Source organism: Magnolia sinica, chromosome 19 (genome assembly GCF_029962835.1).
Source record: "Magnolia sinica isolate HGM2019 chromosome 19, MsV1, whole genome shotgun sequence".
Taxonomy (NCBI): domain Eukaryota; kingdom Viridiplantae; phylum Streptophyta; class Magnoliopsida; order Magnoliales; family Magnoliaceae; genus Magnolia; species Magnolia sinica.
Window position 1 is genome coordinate 62,740,060 of NC_080591.1, and position 18,301 is coordinate 62,758,360.

Here is an 18,301-nt window from a genome sequence, read left to right on the forward strand (position 1 = left end):
ACAAAAGAATTAATGCAAGTTCAAGCTACGATATATGAGAAACCCTCAGCATCCAACAAGGTTCATCTTATTAAACGGCTATTCAACATAAAGATGTCAGATGGTGAGAGCCTGGCTAAACATCTAAACGAGTTCAATACAGTCACGAGCCAATTGGAATCCGTTGGCATCACTTTTGAGGATGAGGTCAGGGCGTTATTGATCTTGTCCAGTTTACCAAACAGTTGGGATGGTTTGGTGATTGCCGTGAGCAATTCTTCAAGGTCGACAAAACTGAAATTCGATGATGTGACCGGTCTAATTCTCAGCAAAGAATCTTGAAGAAAGACGTCGGGAGTTTCAGGGGATTCAGGGAATGCTCTAAATATTGAAGGAAGAGGAAGATCGCTGAACAAAGGAGGAAATAAACACAGACGTTTTAAGTCAAACAAGAAGTCCAAGGGACCGAAAGACAAAGACGGTTGTTGTCATTTGGGAAGAAGGGGCACATGAAACGTGATTGCAGGGCACTTAAGAAATAAGAAGAAAGCTCTCAAGAAGGGAATGATTTAGTGAATCTATCTAAGAAGAGTGACACAGAGGCATTGATCTTGTCTCTTGATGCGATGAATGAGTCTTGGGTCATAGACTCGGGTGCTTCAGTTCATACCACTTCGTGTAAGGAAGTTCTGTGTGATTATATGTCAGGTGACTTCAGGAAAGTCTACCTGGGTAATGATGAGCTATGCAGTATTGTTGGAAAGGGAGACGTTCATATAAGTCAGAAAAACGAAACAGTTTTGAGATTGAAGGATGTCAGACATGTACCGAGTTTGAAACGGAACTTGATCTCAGTAGGGCAGTTAGCCGATACCTCATATGTGACGAAATTCACTAGTGATTCCTGAAAAATCACAAAAGGTGCCTTAGTGATATCTTGAGGCAAGAAGGAATGTACTTTGTACGTGACTTCAGGAACGTATAGTTCACTCGCTATCGTATTAACTTGAGTGAATGAGAAGTTATGACATTAGAGGTTGAGACATATGAGTGAGAAAGGAATAAAAGTACTATCGTCAAAAGGGAAGTTACCAGGGATAAAGTCTATTGACTTGGAATTCTACAAGGACTGCGTGTATGGTAAGTAGAAGAGGGTAAGCTTAAAAAATAGGACGCACTTCAAAGACGCATTTGTTGGAGCTTGTACACACTGATGTGTGGGGACCGGCACGGGTATCATATCTTGGTGGTTCACGTTATTTTTTTTCTTTTATTGATGATGCTACTAGAAAATTGTGGGTCTATTTCTTAAAGCACAAATCTGAAGTATTTGATGTATTTAAGAAGTGGAAAGTAATGATAGAAAATGAGACAGGTAAAATAGTAAAATGTCTCAGATTAGATAATGGAGGAGAGTACTGTGATAAAAGGTTTGAGGAGTATTGTGCAGTAAATGGAATCAAACATCAGAAAATGATTCTAAGGACATTGCAACAGAATAGTATGACTGAGCGCATTAATCGGACTATCCTTGAGCGTGCCAGGAGCATGAGGTTACATGCAGGGTTGCCCAAGACATTTTGGACAGATGCTGTTAATATTGCCACATATCTCATCAATAGAAGTCCCTCAGTACCATTGGATGGTGGACTAACAGAAGAAACATGGACTGGGAAAGAAGTGAATCTTGCACATCTCAAAGTGTTCGGTTGTACTTCATATCTTCACATTGATGCAGAGCACAGAAACAAGCTGGATGCGAAGTCCAGGAAGTGCACATTTATAGGCTACGGGTAGCATGATTTTGCATACCATTTTTGGGATAAAGAGAACACGAAAATCATCACTACTAGAAAATTGGGAAAAGGATATGGATAAAAGCCATAACTAAATGCCTATGGCTACGGTTAGAGTCCGTAGCACGACTGTAGTCATTGGTACCGTAGTCATAGGTCTTAAAGCTATGGCTACGGATTTAATCCGTAGCTATAGAAACAATAGGTACGGATTAAAACCGTAGCTCTAAAATATATACAACTACGGATTATATCTGTAGCTAAAAGTAGAGCCAGAACCGTAACAATAGGCTAAGATTAGCAACAGATACCGTTTGTAGATAAAAGGCTATGGTTAATAGCCGTAGCTACTGCCTATTTTTTTTAAAAAATCATTATTAAATAAAATATAATAATGGCATCTCTTGCCATTACAGTACATGCCTTGATAGATCAACTCATATAAGCTAATATAAATAATACTTTATGGGTAAATCATTTATTCATTCAATCAAACATAATCATTCATTTTAATACAATGCCAACATAATAGTTATATGTCTATTTAAAGTTCTAATTGACAGCAAGATCCAATGCCTTATCGCAGCCAAATAGCTTCTCAACAATCACAAGCAAGAACTCCATGGATGTGCCTCTACTGGTTATCAATTTTCCATCAACTAACACCCTATTCTCAGCTTTGCTTTGATCCGAAATCTTACTGCACATGGCTGAAAATCAATTTCATCATACAAACAATATAGTCTTATGAAAAAGCTATGTCCTGAAACTGAAGAACTAAATTTTACAGATAATGGAATGGAAGATGTCTATGTACAAAAATAAAGGGATCCTAGCTCAAACCAGTGACTCCCCAAAATGTATGTTGTGCCTACCTCCACACAAACATATCATATGTCGCCTATTTTGTTAATCCTGGGATCCAGCTTGATCTCCACCATTGCAGCATCTAAATCCTGAATTTTTCCCCTAAAAAACATATAATTATGAAAGACCCAAAAAAGAGTGCAGTAAAATACAAAATGATATCTCAAGATCTGTTAGGTCCCATTTGCACAGGGGATCCCACAAAATAGAGATTAGGGACTACACAGCTAGCAACACATCATCCACGTGAAATTCATAAGCATGCAGCAGAGCTTTTCCCTGCTTAATCACAATTCCCAACATTTGTCTTTCGTTTAGTTCACATAACTATGATTAAGGAGGGAAGCACCATTTTCACATGAAGGAATCTGATCTGGAAGGTATGGAGACTGCTTCAATAATTTCCCTCTTGTATTTTCATTCATTATTTTGGTGGGCCACTTTTGGGGCACCAAACAATGTCAAAATAACAAGATGGTTTTGTTCAATAACCTATTCAGTCAGCTTTCAAATATGTGAAAGATCACGCAATTCCAATGCCATTTGAGTAACTTATGATGGAACAATGTGAATAGTGATACTGAAACAGTGTAATATGAACGTAACAATGGAGAGAACATAGTCACCTCTTTGGAACTGACAAGCAGAGCGTAACCAATGAAGCAGGTGGTGAGAAAATAGCAAAGTTAATCCCATTGTCCAATTCATGCACCCTCTTTGTCCTTCATACACCACCATCAAAACAAAATTATTATAATAGAAGGAAAAAAGAAAAAATTGGAGAGATCTTTTATGGGTTTTATTAAAAGGTTAAGAAAGAAAAATTCATATATGTGTGTATATTTCAAACGGTTAAGAAGCAGCAGCAGTAATAGAAGAAGAAGAAGCAGTTGTAGAAGAAGAAGCTGCAGAAGAAGAAGTCTCGGATTGTGCAACCTACCTGAAAAGAGAAATCAACAATCATGTTTTAGATAAAAATAAAAAAGAAAACATATGCCTTGAAGAGAGAGATGATAACCATGGGATGCTGTGGGTCCCACATCTGCCCAGTATCATTGTAAGCTAACGGTGGTACCATGACCAATACCCACTGAAGCGTGCCCTAAAGGTGAGATGATAACAAATGTAAGCAGTCTAAAAGCCTCAGAGAATCTCCAATGCAAGCAAATGATCATCTTTCTTTCTTAGTTCCAAGTTCGGGGATGCTTTTATTGAATTCATAGGCAGATCTAGCAATGGAAATAGATATAATTTTGGAGTTACTTTCCCATACAATTTCTTTTATGTTTGTAGTAGAATGTAGACCTCAAATGCTTCCATGGGAGGCAAGGGATACACTTCACCTATTCATTGGAGGTAGAAAAGCCCATTCACCTATTGATTGGATCCTTACCTATTCAAGTTGATCGGGATGGTTTTTATCTTCCCATTTCCTGTGATATCTCAGCTTTCTTTTCTCGATTAGACCAGCCAAGTTGAGTGAAGCAAATGACTTGGTAAGTTGACCCATATCAGTAACCATGGTAAACCAGCTTTGTTAGCAACGTTGGTGTCACCAAGAAACAATAACTGGATAGAAGTCATTGTTACCAGTACCAAAGGATCCAGAAAATCATTATGCTCAGTTCTGTTGTAGTAAGGTCATTCCTGCATGTGACTACTACAATGAAAAATGCTTAGATTTGAGGCCAAGGTCCAAGCATGTGGATCTTGAATTTTGTGTCTTGGCGTCAGGCATCTTATTCTATCCACATTTATGGATGGTATCATTCACCATCCTGCAATAGATGTGATAGGCCCAAGACCTGCCAAGAAAAAAACAGTGTCTACCTAAAAATTTTTCAAGAGATTTTATCATTGCTTTGGATTTTGTGGAAACAACTTCAGTCATTCCAAGTATTTCAGTTAACACATTAACAAAACCAAGAACAACGACTTTTCAAGCACTATAGTAGCATTGAAAAAGACCTTATATAGAAACTTTCATTTTAGATGGATTCAAACATTCCATAAGAATTACCAAGATCATTGAGTACAAATGCAACAACAACAGTTTTGCTTTGCTTAGACCTGTGATATTCTCTGTAATTTAGTCATCAAATTCATTAGTTCCAATAAAAGAAAAATTCAAAATTCAGATGACTGCATCATCATTAAATCCACAAGCAAAATAGAATTTTTAGAATCAACATTAAATATATGAAAATTACACAGTAACTGTTGAGAATGCAAAATCTTTGAGCTGAACTAAATATATGGGATAGGTGAACTACTGCTCACTTGTAATTTCAAGGTGAACTGCTGCTCAACATTTTTTAACTGTCCATCTTCTCCATACATGAATGCCAATCAATTTAGTGAGGCCAAGAAACATGCTTGGTGGATCTATCTGATGGATGGCTCTCACAAAGAAATACCTGTGACATGCTGGCTAGTCTTATCCGCAAGCAACATATTAAAAAAGCTTTGTTACTAAACCCATCATTTTGTATGATATGCACAAATCACTATAGAGGAAGGCCTAGAACAACAATGGCCATTGATGGTGAATGACCCCCAAAAGTAGCTTATGTAACCACAACTCAGGAACAAATGGAAGAGTTGGAACTGGCCCTATGTGCTGATGATTCTGGACCAGTCACCAAATTTATTTAAATGCTGGAGATGCTCTTGCACAGATTCTGAAAATATCATGAAGTCATCAATATAATTGGTGATGAAATGATTTGAAATTTTCATCCATTTGCCTTTGGAATTGGGACAGGGAACTTTTTTTCAGTCCAGATGGCATTACTAGTCATTCAAAAAGCCCAATGGGTGTAGTTCAAGCCATTTTGTCAATAATGGGTAGTAATGCCATTTGGATTAAACATTCATTTTTTCAATCACATTCAATTGAGAATTTGATGCTTCTATGCAATCTTAGACAATGAGATTTGTTGGAGTTATTAACTTGTCACTATGTTTTTCTACAAACTTGATTAGAGCATATGTATCTACACTCTTCTTTTTATTGACAACAATCTTTATCAGGCATTCACATCTTGTTATCATTCCTGGTCTCTTCCTCATATCTGTTCTTTCCAAATTGCACTTACAAGGTATCTCTTCTTTCGAACATTTCAAAATCCTCATTAGCAGTTCACTAGTTTTTGAGACTTTCAACATTAACTTTTTTGTATGCTAAACCTGCAAATTCTTACATATGCACTATATAATCCATGTGCAGCATTCTTTGAAATGAATTCCTTCTCAAGTTTCATTTTAATTCATCATGTGCTTGTGGGATGAATTGGTTAGGATGCAAAGTTGTAATCACTTCTTCATCTGTTGATTCTACTTCTTCTGATTGAGGGAAGTCCATTAGTTGTTGATTAGAAGGATTGACATACTTTAGATCATCACTCGCATCACCAACATAGAACAAAACTAACATACAATGAGGGAATTGAACCTACAACAATAGAGGAGTCCTAACACATGCAAGTGATAGCCATTATTCTGGATATCCATTCAAGAGTTGATAATTGCATTGCTAGACATAGACAACTCAAATGCCCAGGTGTAAATTCTAGTAGTTTTCAAAGTTCTAGATATATTGGAATTATGTGCTGATTTTTATGTCATTAAGTTTCCTAAATGGAGAAAAACAAAGGAATCAGTATAGAATTATATATTTGGAAAGGAATACTAGGAGATGATAGAGAATTTACACAAACATTTATAATTGTCTTTTTTTTTTTTTTTTTTTTGAAGATTCACGAGGATTGTATTAAAACGAAGAGGAGAAAAACAGGGAAAAGAAAAACAAGCAACAAAAGAAAGGGAAAAAACAGACAAAATAGAAGGGCCGCTGAGAAGGCGGACCAACTATGGACCAAGAAAAAGAAGATTACACCCTTTTAGCTTGTCAACATTGACAGCCCAATCTATGATAAGCTGCTTGATTCTGCGCACTAGGGATGACACTGAACTGGAATCATCTCTGAAGCATTTGGATAGAGACATTTATAATTGTAAAGGTGTAAGCAATGCAAATGCCTATCCCTGAATTGTTCAAAAAGGACAATTTGAGGATTTTTATGTCCATATGCTGAAGTGCCTATGCATTGCATCCAATTTCAAGACAAATTCAAATCATTGAATCTCATCCCAACATTAAGATGCAACATGGCATTAAACATATAGGCATGTATAACTCGTTGAAAATGCAACGATGGTCATCTAGTAAAAAATGATATGTTGAAGAACTTGGGAAGAAGCTAAGCGATAAATCAAATATCAACCATCATACTATTTGCTGAAGAAAAATTTAGCAGATCTTTAAAAGAATGAACTGGTTATACCAATTTGTCTTCCTTGAGTGATGCTTTCATATAGCTGTCTGATGCTGTACGTGTGGAAGGCAGGGAAGCCCTTTCCAATTCTTGTTGGACATCCTCATTGTTTGGGGTGGGTGCTGAGGGAAGAACTTTCAAATCTTTTCTAAGATTTGATAGAGATGCCAATATCGAGGCTCCTGCAACAGCTGAAGGATCTCTTGACCTTGTTTCAAGGTGAATTTCTTTAATAGGTGCACTCTGGTTTCCTGTTATTCTAACTGACGAAGGAGCAGCTAGAGTAGTTAAGTTCTCATTTGCCAGCTGCTAAAAAATCTGAAATTTTGTTAAGGAATCTGCAAAATCAATCAAAAGTCATGTATATCATTGCCATGATTGGTATTTATTTGCAAACCAAGCAATACATCATAGTAGTGACAGATGGGTCACTCAAAAGAAAAGAAAAAAAAGTATAATAATCTATATAAGCAAAATCAATCATAAATCACGCATATCATTCTCATGATTGGTATTTATTTGCAAACCAGGCAATACATCATTGCCTTCCTTTGATTCATGTTGGCCAATGGTTTCACCTCTCCTACTGTTTCTCTTGTAATCTGTCATTAAAGAACGTCTTTCAGCAGTATAAGAAAATGACAATAGATGGTAGAAGCAAGAGAAGAAAGGCATCTACTTACTTCTTTGCACATGAGAGTCCTTAGTATGATCCTATAAAGAAAACCCATCAAAGAAAAGGTAAAAAACCGTTCATTAATCCAAGAAAAGCAAAACCCATATCAGAAATCATTCCTTTTTTTTTTTTTTTTTTTTTTAATGATTGTGTTGGAATTCATAAATTGTTTACATTAATTGATATTGAAGCATAACCTTGATAAATTTACAAAATATGTGAAATTTACATGCGACTTAAAACCAAGAGTATCCATATCACATCAATGTTCTCAAGGCAGGGTAAAAGACTGTCCAGACTTTTGAATGGCAAATATTTTTAGAACTCATTGAAATTGTATTGCTAATAGAAATAGACATGGTTCAATGATAACCAATTGCATTCTTCCAACAAACTAATTCCAGCATTCCAAGCCATTTGTTTTAGCAATGCACTTTTTCTTGGTTGGTAATGGTGAAAAAAATAAGTTTCTGGAATGATCTGTGGTGTGAAGATTCTCTGCTTTGAGAGAGGTCGAAGTCATTTTCCTTATAACAGTCGATGAGGCAAAAGCTTTAGATTTATACCAAAGGAAAAATGGTGAAGAAGTTTTAGATTATTACCAAAGGCAAAATGGTGAAATTATTTGGTGGCCAATCTTTTGTCATAACCTGAAGGAGCAACGAATTGGGTGTCCATTCCGGTTGAGGGCAGCGATAGACGAATCTAAATAAAGGAACTAGTTGGGAAATTTCTAGTTAAATCTTTAGCCCATAGACGAATCTGAACAAAGCCAGAATGCAGTTCTTTCATGAATCATTCCAACTCTCTTTTTATTTCAATGTGAAGTGCCAGACCACCGGCAATCGGAACTCTACATTTTGGCTTCTCCCATAACTCTCAAAATATATAAGCATTCTAAGTTTGCAGGGGAAGTAAAAGGATGCATTATATATATATATATATCTCAACTCTTTAGTCGAAGGCAGTGAGAAAGAAAAGTGGTAATTGTTCACTCCCCAAGTATAGGGTTGTGATGTAGTAATAAACTCGGTAAGACCGAGGTCGAATCCACAGGGACTGAAACTTGTACGTTTCCTGAAACTAGGTAGTAATAGAACTAGCCTAAGATGCAATCAAAATCAAATGTAAATTGATGAATAATGGGGAGAGATTAATGTAAAACTTTAAGGAATTCAGAGGAAGGGAAACTGGGGATTCAGAGGATCCACTTGTAGAGATCAGGGAGATCTTATGCCATCATCATCTAAACTAGACTAAAAATATAGTTTTTAAAGAGATGAAAGGTATATGAATTAGAATGGATTCCATCATCAATCCATGCCCAGGAGGCAAAGTAAACAACAGAATTAAACTAATTACCAACCAATCAATAATGCAGGGAAGTTAGGAAGGGTATCATCATCCGACCATGCCCAGGAGACGATGGCGAACAACAGGGCTTCCTGACTTCATAAACATAAAAAGGGGAAAGGAATACTCAAGGCCATTGCAGATCCATTGTAATTTTAGTCACAACAGACCATTAAAGACAAAAAAAAAAACATTCCTTTGATTAAACTAGAAACATCATCAGTCAGTTTAAACAGAAAAAAAAAACATAAGTAAAAAAACTCCCATCAGGATACAAGCTTCACCTCTTAGCCCCAGCTAAGAGGTTTAGCCAAGAATAAACATCATCTTCAAATAAAAAAAACAGTAATCTGAATAAATAAATTCAAATAAAATAATACTCTCTCTCTTCCTCTGTCTGCTCCCGTGCTTCCCATTTCTTTTTGGTTCAATCCTCACGTTCAGCCCTTTTATAAACAATAGAGATGGCGGTGGGTGGATGTTTGAGTCGGTGCGTAAGTCGGTTAAAAGAGAACAAGGAGTCACGCACTCCTCTTTCGCAGCAACAGCGAAAGAGGATCCGGTTTCCGCATGCCTTGTTTACGGAACAAAACGCAAACGACCTGCGTTTGGATGGATTTTGGGACAGCTGGTCGTCCTCACCGTCTGTTTGGCCTTCATAGATGGGGATAGTCCCGCCTTTTAGAGCTTATGGACGGTTCAGATCGCGGGTCCGATCACCGCCATGATCGCACAACCCGCCGCGAAAGTCAGATGACGTCCGGCGCTAAAACAGAGCCTGCGAAAGGCTTTCGCTGTGACTTGGTGGGGCTCAATAACGACAGCGATGGAAAAATCCACGCCGTCCATCTGTTTTCTCCCGAAATTTCGGTCGGGAAAGGATGGTTTCTGCCGTCCGTTGGTGCGGTCCACCGGTGTTTCTCTTCCACCGTCTATCGTCCGTTTTAATGATAGAAAACGGATCTCCGGAGTCTTTTGAATTTTTATCCACCTAGGCCTGAGTAAGATTGGCGGTGTGAGTCTCATGAACGGCTCGGATCCTTCGAAGAACTGCTGTGTGGGGCCCACTAACGAAAAATGGACGGACAGCGTAAAGACGCTGTCCATTTTTTCCGCAGAAGAGAGAGGGAGATGGGTCACAGTCGGTTTGACCAGACCAGCTGGTCCGGTGCAGCGCACGTGCTTGTACACTATACGCACTTCCAACTCGTTTGGGGTCCATGATGATGGATCCCGGAAATCCGCTCCGTTCATCCGTTTTGTCTCCTCAGATAATGGGTTGAGACCAAATTTTAGGCATATCCAGATCTCAGGTGGGCCCAAAATCAATGGTTTATGGGCTGCTCTGAGCGTTGGGCCACTTGCAGAGGGATCCAATGGCTAAAATTTGACGTGTACGGTTATTTTTTTGTCCTCAGGCCACGTATGGAGTTTCAAACTGATCAGATGGTGGGAACCCGATGATCTTGTATTCTGGACACTTTTCAGGCCACCTGAGCTTCAATTTATCGATTTTCTTGGATCCCTGGTGTGCAAATCTGTCGATCTTGCTCTCCTAGGGTCCGTCGCTTGCCTGGGTGACTTTAGACTGTTAAATCCATGCTTTTAGTACCATTTTCCAGTCCAAGCTCGTGAATACGCCCTGCATCACAAACATGATTAAATCAGGCCGTTAAACAATACTATGTTTGAAAATTCAGGCAATAACAGGGTCTGATATGCAATATTTGACCCTCAACAGTAATCAAAAGATCCACATACACAAATTTGAAAGGGAAAAAAAACTCATATTTGAAGCTTACCAAGTGCTGAATTCACTACTGAGATGTCTTCTGGATCGAGAGAGAAAAGGGGCGCGGGAGACGAGAGAGAGAGAGAGAAAAGGGGCACGAGAGATCGAGAGAGAGAGAGAGAGAGAGAGAGAGAGAGAGAGAGAGGGATGGACGTGAGAGGGGGAAATGGGCTTTTTCTCTAAGGACTGGAGGGAATGGGGTTTTCTTCGGAGGGAAATGAATCGTTTTGAGGGGGGAAAGAAAACAGGCAGCTCGATTTTCGCATTTTTACTTGCTACGGTTCTATTATGGTTTTAGACCATAGCTAAAAGCCATCTAGACCGTAGCCATTGTACCATCCTTCACAGCCCTTCCGTGTTCGCAAGTCTGACGGGCTCTGGACAGACGGTCTTGTCAAGGGCTTTGTGGGGTCCATCGTGATGCATTTGACATATCCACTCTGTACATTAATTTTGTAATTTTTTTTTATAGAAAATGACCCCAACATCTAGGCAAATAAAAGGTCCAATTGAACCACACCATCAATCAATGGTAGGTATTAATCTCCACTATTTCTTACCGTGTGGTCCACTTGAGCGTTCAATCTACTTCCTTTTTTGGGCTCTTGCCCTAACATTCTCTTTGAAAATGGATAGACGTATTAGATGGAGCACACACATTTTAATGGGCTTCATAGAGTCCCTTATAGGGCTATCCCAGGTTGTATGAATGTGTGGAGGTGTTAGTTTTTACATACGGTTTTAAGTTGTAGCAAATAAGCTACGGTCTATATCCATAGCCAAAAACTAGCGTAGTCCGTAGCCTTTGATCATTTTTTTGGCAGTGCATCAGAAGCAAAGACGTAGTCTTCAATGAAAAAGTGGTGCATAAGGACAGTGCGCAGCAAAATAAGGCCAATGAGAAAGAATTCATAGAGTTGAAAGAGTTACCGAACGCGGGTGTTACAGTGCCACAGGATGAGCATGCACAGGAGCATAATGAGACAGATCCACAGACACCAGTTATGAGGAGGTCTAATCAGGAGAGGGGACCCAAGATCCGATACTTACCCTCCTTACATTATCTGCTGCTGACAGATAATGGTGAACCAGAGTGTTTTGAAGAAGCATTACAGTTAGATACATGGGTTAAGTGGGAGCAAGCCATGGATGATAAGATGGACTCTCTTGAGTCCAATTGTACGGGGAGCTAGTCACACTACCTACGGGTAAGATATCTCTTCATAACAAGTAGGTTTACAAATTGAAGGAGGAGCATGATGGTTTGAAACAGTACAAGGCTAGATTGGTTGTGAAAGGGTTCCAACAAAAGGTAGGTATCAACTTCACTGAAATATTTTCACCAGTGGTGAAAATGTTTATGATTCGCATGGTCTTGAGTATAGTGGCTATAGAAGACTTACATCTAGAGCAGCTAGATGTTAAGATAACCTTTCTTCATGGGGACCTTAAAGAAGAGATATACATGCATCAACCGACAGGATACGTGGCACCCGGAAAGGAGAACAAGGTGTGTAGACTGAAGAAGAGTCTATATGGCCTGAAGCAGGCCTCGAGGTAATAGTATAAGAAGTTTGACAGTTTCATATCGGGAAACTGTTTTAGGAGATGTTATGTAGACCACTATTGCTATTTGAAGAAGTTTGATACGTAGTACATCATCTTTCTTCTATACGTTGATGATATGCTTGTGGTCGGATCAAGCATGAAGGACATCTCAGATCTCAAAAGACAACTATCTAGAGAATTTTCCACAAAGGATTTAGAAGCCGCAAAATAAATCCTATGCATGATAATAAATCATGATAGGAAAAATAAGAAACTAGTTTTATCACAGGCAGAGTACATAGCTAAGGTACTTGATCAATTCAGTATGGGAAGTGTTTAGTCGGTTAGCATTGCATTAGCCAATCACTTCAAGCTTTCTAAGGAGTAAGGTGCGAAGATGCAGGAAGAATGGAACAACATGGCTAAAGTTCCATATGCATCAGCTATTGGAAGTCTCATGTATGCTATGGTGAGCACGAGGCTAGACATTGCTTAAGCAATGAGAGTTGTTAGCAGTTCATGAATAACCCTGGGAAGGAATATTTGGAAGCTGTGAAGTGGATCTTTAGATACCTGGTAGGTACTATGGAAGTAGGGCTGTGTTATGGAGGATCGAAAATCAAGCTACCAGGCTACATAGATTTAGATTTGGCAAGAGATATCGATAGCAGAAGAAGCACTACAGGGTATGTCTTTACTTTGGGTAGTACTGCAGTCAGTTGGGTCTATCAGTTACAGAAGATAGTATCCATCAGCACAATGGAAGCAGAATATGTTGCAGCTACAGAAGCATGCAAGGAGATGGTGTGGATGTAAGGTTTTATGTAAGAGTTGGGAAAGAAGCAAGCAGATTGTAAGCTGTACAGTGCCAGTCAGAGTGCAATACACTTGGCTAAGAATTCAGCCTTTCATTCAAGGACCAAGCATATTGACATCAGATATCACTTCATGCGTTCGTTACTCGAAGATGGATCGATTGCTCTGGAGAAGATTCATACAAGTGAGAATCCTGCAGATATGCTAACCAGGGTGGTCACACGGGAGAAGCTGAAGCTCTATTCAGCTTTGATTGGTCTTCAAGCTTGAAGACGGGGAGGTGGTGCACTCTGGATGTAGAAGATGAAGGATTATGGCGATGTGTCTTCAAGTGGGATATTGTTGAGGTGTGGAGCCTCATCTGGACCATGCTGCTCGACCAGTCGAGGGTTCGCTCGACTCAAAGTCCAGTGTGTGATGTTTTTCTTGGTCCGTGGTGCTTGACCGGTTGAGTGGCCCACTCAACCGGTCGAGGACCTCTCTCGACTAGTCGAGGTTACGCAGATTTTGTGCGGATTTTGTGTGGACTCGTAAATTTGAGGTGGTTTTCATAGAGGTGCGAAAGGAAGTTACCTAAATTATAAATAGGGGTTCCTAGGGCTATTCTAGTGTATTTTAAGGTGTATGCAAAGAGTTTTTTCTTTACATCCAAGGGGAAAAGGTTAGTATATTGTTTGTAATTCTGTTTTCTTTATAGTGGAAGTTTGCACCCATAGTTTTTTTTACCCTTGTTGGGATTTTTCCACGTATATTCTGTCTTGTAGTTTGTTTGGCATGCTTTGATTCTATCTCTAGATTATATTTCTTCTTGTTTATCATTTTTGGGTGAGACCGGAGATTGGATCTCGGTTCACTAGCGTTGTTGGCGTGCTGCGCAACAGTCTCTAACTTCTAGCAAAGTGGATAACAGTGAGCAGATATTTCTTTCCTTTCCATTTGACCACTGTCGTATCTTAGCATCTGAAATCTATAGTCAATCAAGTAATTACAAATACCTAGCTTCAAAGGCAGCCTCCAAAAATATGGTTTACGAAGCTGTTAGCCTAAAGATGAGGGCTAGTTCCAATAATACAATAGCATACAATTGCAATTGGTATAATAATCTACCTAATAGTGAAATAATACTTCTTTTTTGAATTGCTTGATATTATAGCTCTTTTTTCCCGTTCACAAGAAAATGAATGAAAGATCATTCTCATTCCCATGCAGGTGTTTGCTGATCATGATTTAAGCATCCAACCAATTGATGTTCCAAGGTCATGGTTATGGAATCTGTTGAGGAGGATCGTCTACTTCGGAACCTCCATACCAACAATATTTAAAGGTAAAACATGCACAGAATGACTTAGACATACATATCAGTAACAGTATATAAGGATAAAACAATTCAAATAACTCTCTCTTCTCTCTCTCTCTCTCTCTCTCTCTCTCTCTCTCTCTCTCTCTCTCTCCATAACAGGTCTATCCAGAAGGGCTCCATGAAACTGTACGACAGAGGTGCATTGCAGAAAGCCGCTAATCTCCATGTTGCTTTCCACAGGAATTTGCATCACACCCTGGAATAGCCAAAACACTACAAGAAAAGGAGGCTTTAGCCTCAGTTCAAAACTGTAGCTGAAAAGGTTAAAAACTGAGGCTAAAGCCTTTAGCCTCAGTTTTGCCTCAGTTATGCAAACCGAGGTTGAAACCCCCGTGGCTAAAGGCTTTAGCCTCAGTTTTAGCAACCGAGACTAAAATGACTTTTATAGCCTCGGTTCTTCAAGTGAGGCTAAAAGAACCTTTTTAGCTTCAGTTTTCTCGAAATGAGGCTAAATCAAAATTTTAGCCTCCATTGTTTCTAACTGAGGCTAAATCCAAATTTTAGCCTCAATCGCCTCCAACTGAAGCTAAATCTATTTTTAACCTCGATTCCTAACAACCGAGGCTAAAGCCTTTAGCCACGGGAGTTGTAGTCTCAGTTTAGGTAACTAAGGCAAAACTGAGACTAAAGATAGATTTAGCCTTCGTTGGCATCAACTGAGGCTAAATTCAATTTTTAACATCATTTATCAATAATTGAGGCTAAATCTAGTTTCTATCAATAAAAGCTTATTATAATCAACCAATGATTGAACCTGTACATGTTTCACCCATTTAACATCCATCAAGACAACAATCAACAAAACAATTAATGGTTTGTTTAAAGTTTTCAAAACACGCAAACTGCCACATAGCCTTCCACATGAACTGTTTCAGCAAGGTCCCCTTCCACATGACTATTTTCTCTCGAATCGGATCAATCGGTGGGTTTGTAGCCTGAGCAAACATCTGCTTGAAATACTCAAATGTACGTTTCTCTCTGTTGGACATCACAGCCAAAGGAGCGTCATTTCCCATTGAGCCAAGAGCCTCAGTACCATCTTTTGCCATGGGCAACAACAGCATCTCCAGGGCTTCTACAGTGTATCTGAATAAGGAAACTCAACAAAAGCAATTTCACCCATTGTCAACAATAGATTAATGAGAAAACATTTTCCCATGATGCTAAAACGGCTAAGAATTGTTGCTATTTTAATGAGAAGAGAGAACTAACTCATAATGTCGAGAGACCAGTTAGTTGTCCACCAAATTGGCCACCCAATTCGCCCTGAAGTTGATTGCGACTCATGTTTCTACACTCACCACCAATACCATCGTTTAATTCTCAGGTTTCCAATATAAATTCATAATATAATTAAACAAAAAAGGTGCCAAACTTACAATCAGTGTTCGAAGTATTAACAAATTTTCCACGACAATTGTTTAGTCATGCTAAAATGATGTTGACGAGAAAATATTAATAAATCTTCCTTCCTAACGTAGCGATTTTCTAAACTGCCCAATCATATCTGCAGTAGTGCCAGTCCCTGCCCTTCTGGTACAAGAAAGATCATGAATTAATCTTTTCTAGGCCATTGCTACCTATAAATAGTAACATACAGATCAAGCACAGAAATATGTAGCCATCATACCAATCGACTAACTGCATTTTGCACAAACATAGAAATATCATAGAAAGTAACATTTAGGTGAATGCCAACAGAACACCCAACCACAATTAAATTGTGTCGTATGACATCGAACCTACCAATTTAGGTAAGAAAATATCCATTAGGCAAAATGCATTCAAATTACATTTCGGCAACTGCCATTATGACAAGAAAATCCAATGAAACATTCAATCTGCCATTTGTCAATTGATAGTCACTGAGACTTTACCCTGATTTGAGTTTAACAGCTATATTTAAGTACTGATACATTCTGGTTTACTAAGATAACAGGAATGGAAAATGAAAGAAATTGATAAAAACAAAGCCGAAATGTGTGAGTTACAACAACTAAAAAAATTAAGAAATTTTATGGAAATTGAAGATCTGACTGTAAATTCGTCAAAGTATTCGTCTTCGATTCCATCAGATGCTCCAAATTCCAGATGCGAGCTCGACCTCGACAACCGCTTCGTGTATTGTAAAAACAGTGAAAAACAGACCGACAGAGTGGAATTACAGCCGGATGTTTCGATCATGAAATAGTGTGATGTCATTAAGAATATCATTGATACTGTTAAATCTAGTTTTACACTTGATATTCAATACTCTAACCCAACGGCACAGATAAATAACAACCGACAATATCACCAATATTATCAATTATATTGATGCTACCAGGAAGACTGGTCTATTTTCATAAGGTGGTATTCAGATAACAAAGATATTAGGGCACAACCCAACCCATGAACCATGAGATCGAAGGATTAGGCTACTGAAAGGTGGTTCCACCTGTACCATTGACAAGTTGAACAAAAGATGCTTTTTTCTCTTAGTCGAGTAGCATAACCCGTCTTCCATCTCCTCAGCCGCAGAATTGGTCGGTTGCATTTGAACATTTATTTCCAATTTGAGTAAAGTTTAAACATTCCAAACTTGACCATGCATTCAATAGTCAAATGCGTGAAAAGTAAACCATACACATTTTATTCAATAAGAAACTTTATTGATGTTGATACATTAGATACTATGGATAATTTGTAAGTTAGAAGCTTTCTATACCTGACCAGCAGAACTGAAATGGTACATGACATTTTCTCCTGTGACATCTGAAGTCGGCGATGACCAATATGAGTCAAAAGCAACTCCACTAACCTGCCGGTCAGCAAATAAAAAATAAAAAAATTAAATATTCGCTAGTCATGAATATATAAGTAAAACAAGTGCAACACTGAATATTTAATAGGAAAAAGAATTACCCATGAGTTGTGTCCCTCGCCCCATGCTACAACCTTCCGATCTTCCATACTCCAAACTTGTACTAGATCATCTTCACCACCAGTCAAAATGTATTTTCCATCAGAGCTGAGAAACAGTACATTATTAAGATTAATTATTAAATTCTGTTTTAAAAAGGTTTTATTAGTTGTTCAGAAAAAAGAACTTGCAGGGACCCATATAAATTATACAATGAGCAAACACATACAACATGTTGAATAACATGGAGAACCAGGGAAAAAAAAAAGGAAAAAGAAAAAGAAAGAAAAGTAGAAGTCACCTCCAGGCACAACACAATAAAGCACCGTAATAGCTTTTTCCGCCACAAATTAACTGTTCTTTAGAGTAGTCAAATACTCTCAGGTAACCTGCATGCGGCAGCGGATCTCAGGTATCTAGGTCCTGACATCAACATGAAGTAAACATGAAAAAGAACACAACTAAGAAGTCGAAAGGTTAGCATTACCATCTCTTCCAACAGTGGCCAAATATGTTCCATCTGTCGAGAAAGAAATACTGTTGATTGAACCTTGGCAAATGTGCCATCTTGCAATTGGGTTACTCTGCAAGTAAATCCAAGAAATCATCAAACTAGACCACATGGAAACCCAACAAATTAGAATATAAGATTCTCTCAAATGACAGGCAACCAGAAAATGCTACTAATGGAAGTTCTCATGTTCCAGGATATCATTGAAGAGATCATTAAGAATATCATTAAGAATATCATTGAAGAGATCAATGTACTGTAGAACATTCTCTTGGTGGAAACCAAATTTGGGGAAAAGATACCATTGTTTTCCTTGCATAAAGAAATTTGGGGAAAGCCACTCAGTAGGTCAACGACTGAATAA

General features: G+C 38.4%; 1 long non-coding RNA gene across 2 annotated transcripts; it reads right to left on the bottom strand.

Annotated features, from left to right (window-relative positions):
• Positions 1 to 3,393: 3,393 nt before the first annotated feature.
• On the bottom strand, positions 3,394 to 6,009 carry LOC131235325 (uncharacterized). Of its 2 annotated transcripts, none has more exons than XR_009166061.1 (3): positions 4,239 to 6,009; positions 4,036 to 4,134; positions 3,394 to 3,871 (listed from the first exon to the last, which is right to left on the bottom strand). It is a non-coding gene; the product is annotated as an uncharacterized LOC131235325 (long non-coding RNA). The 2 variants fall into 2 exon arrangements; XR_009166062.1 differs by having other exon boundaries at positions 3,413 to 3,582; positions 4,239 to 6,008.
• Positions 6,010 to 18,301: the final 12,292 nt, after the last annotated feature.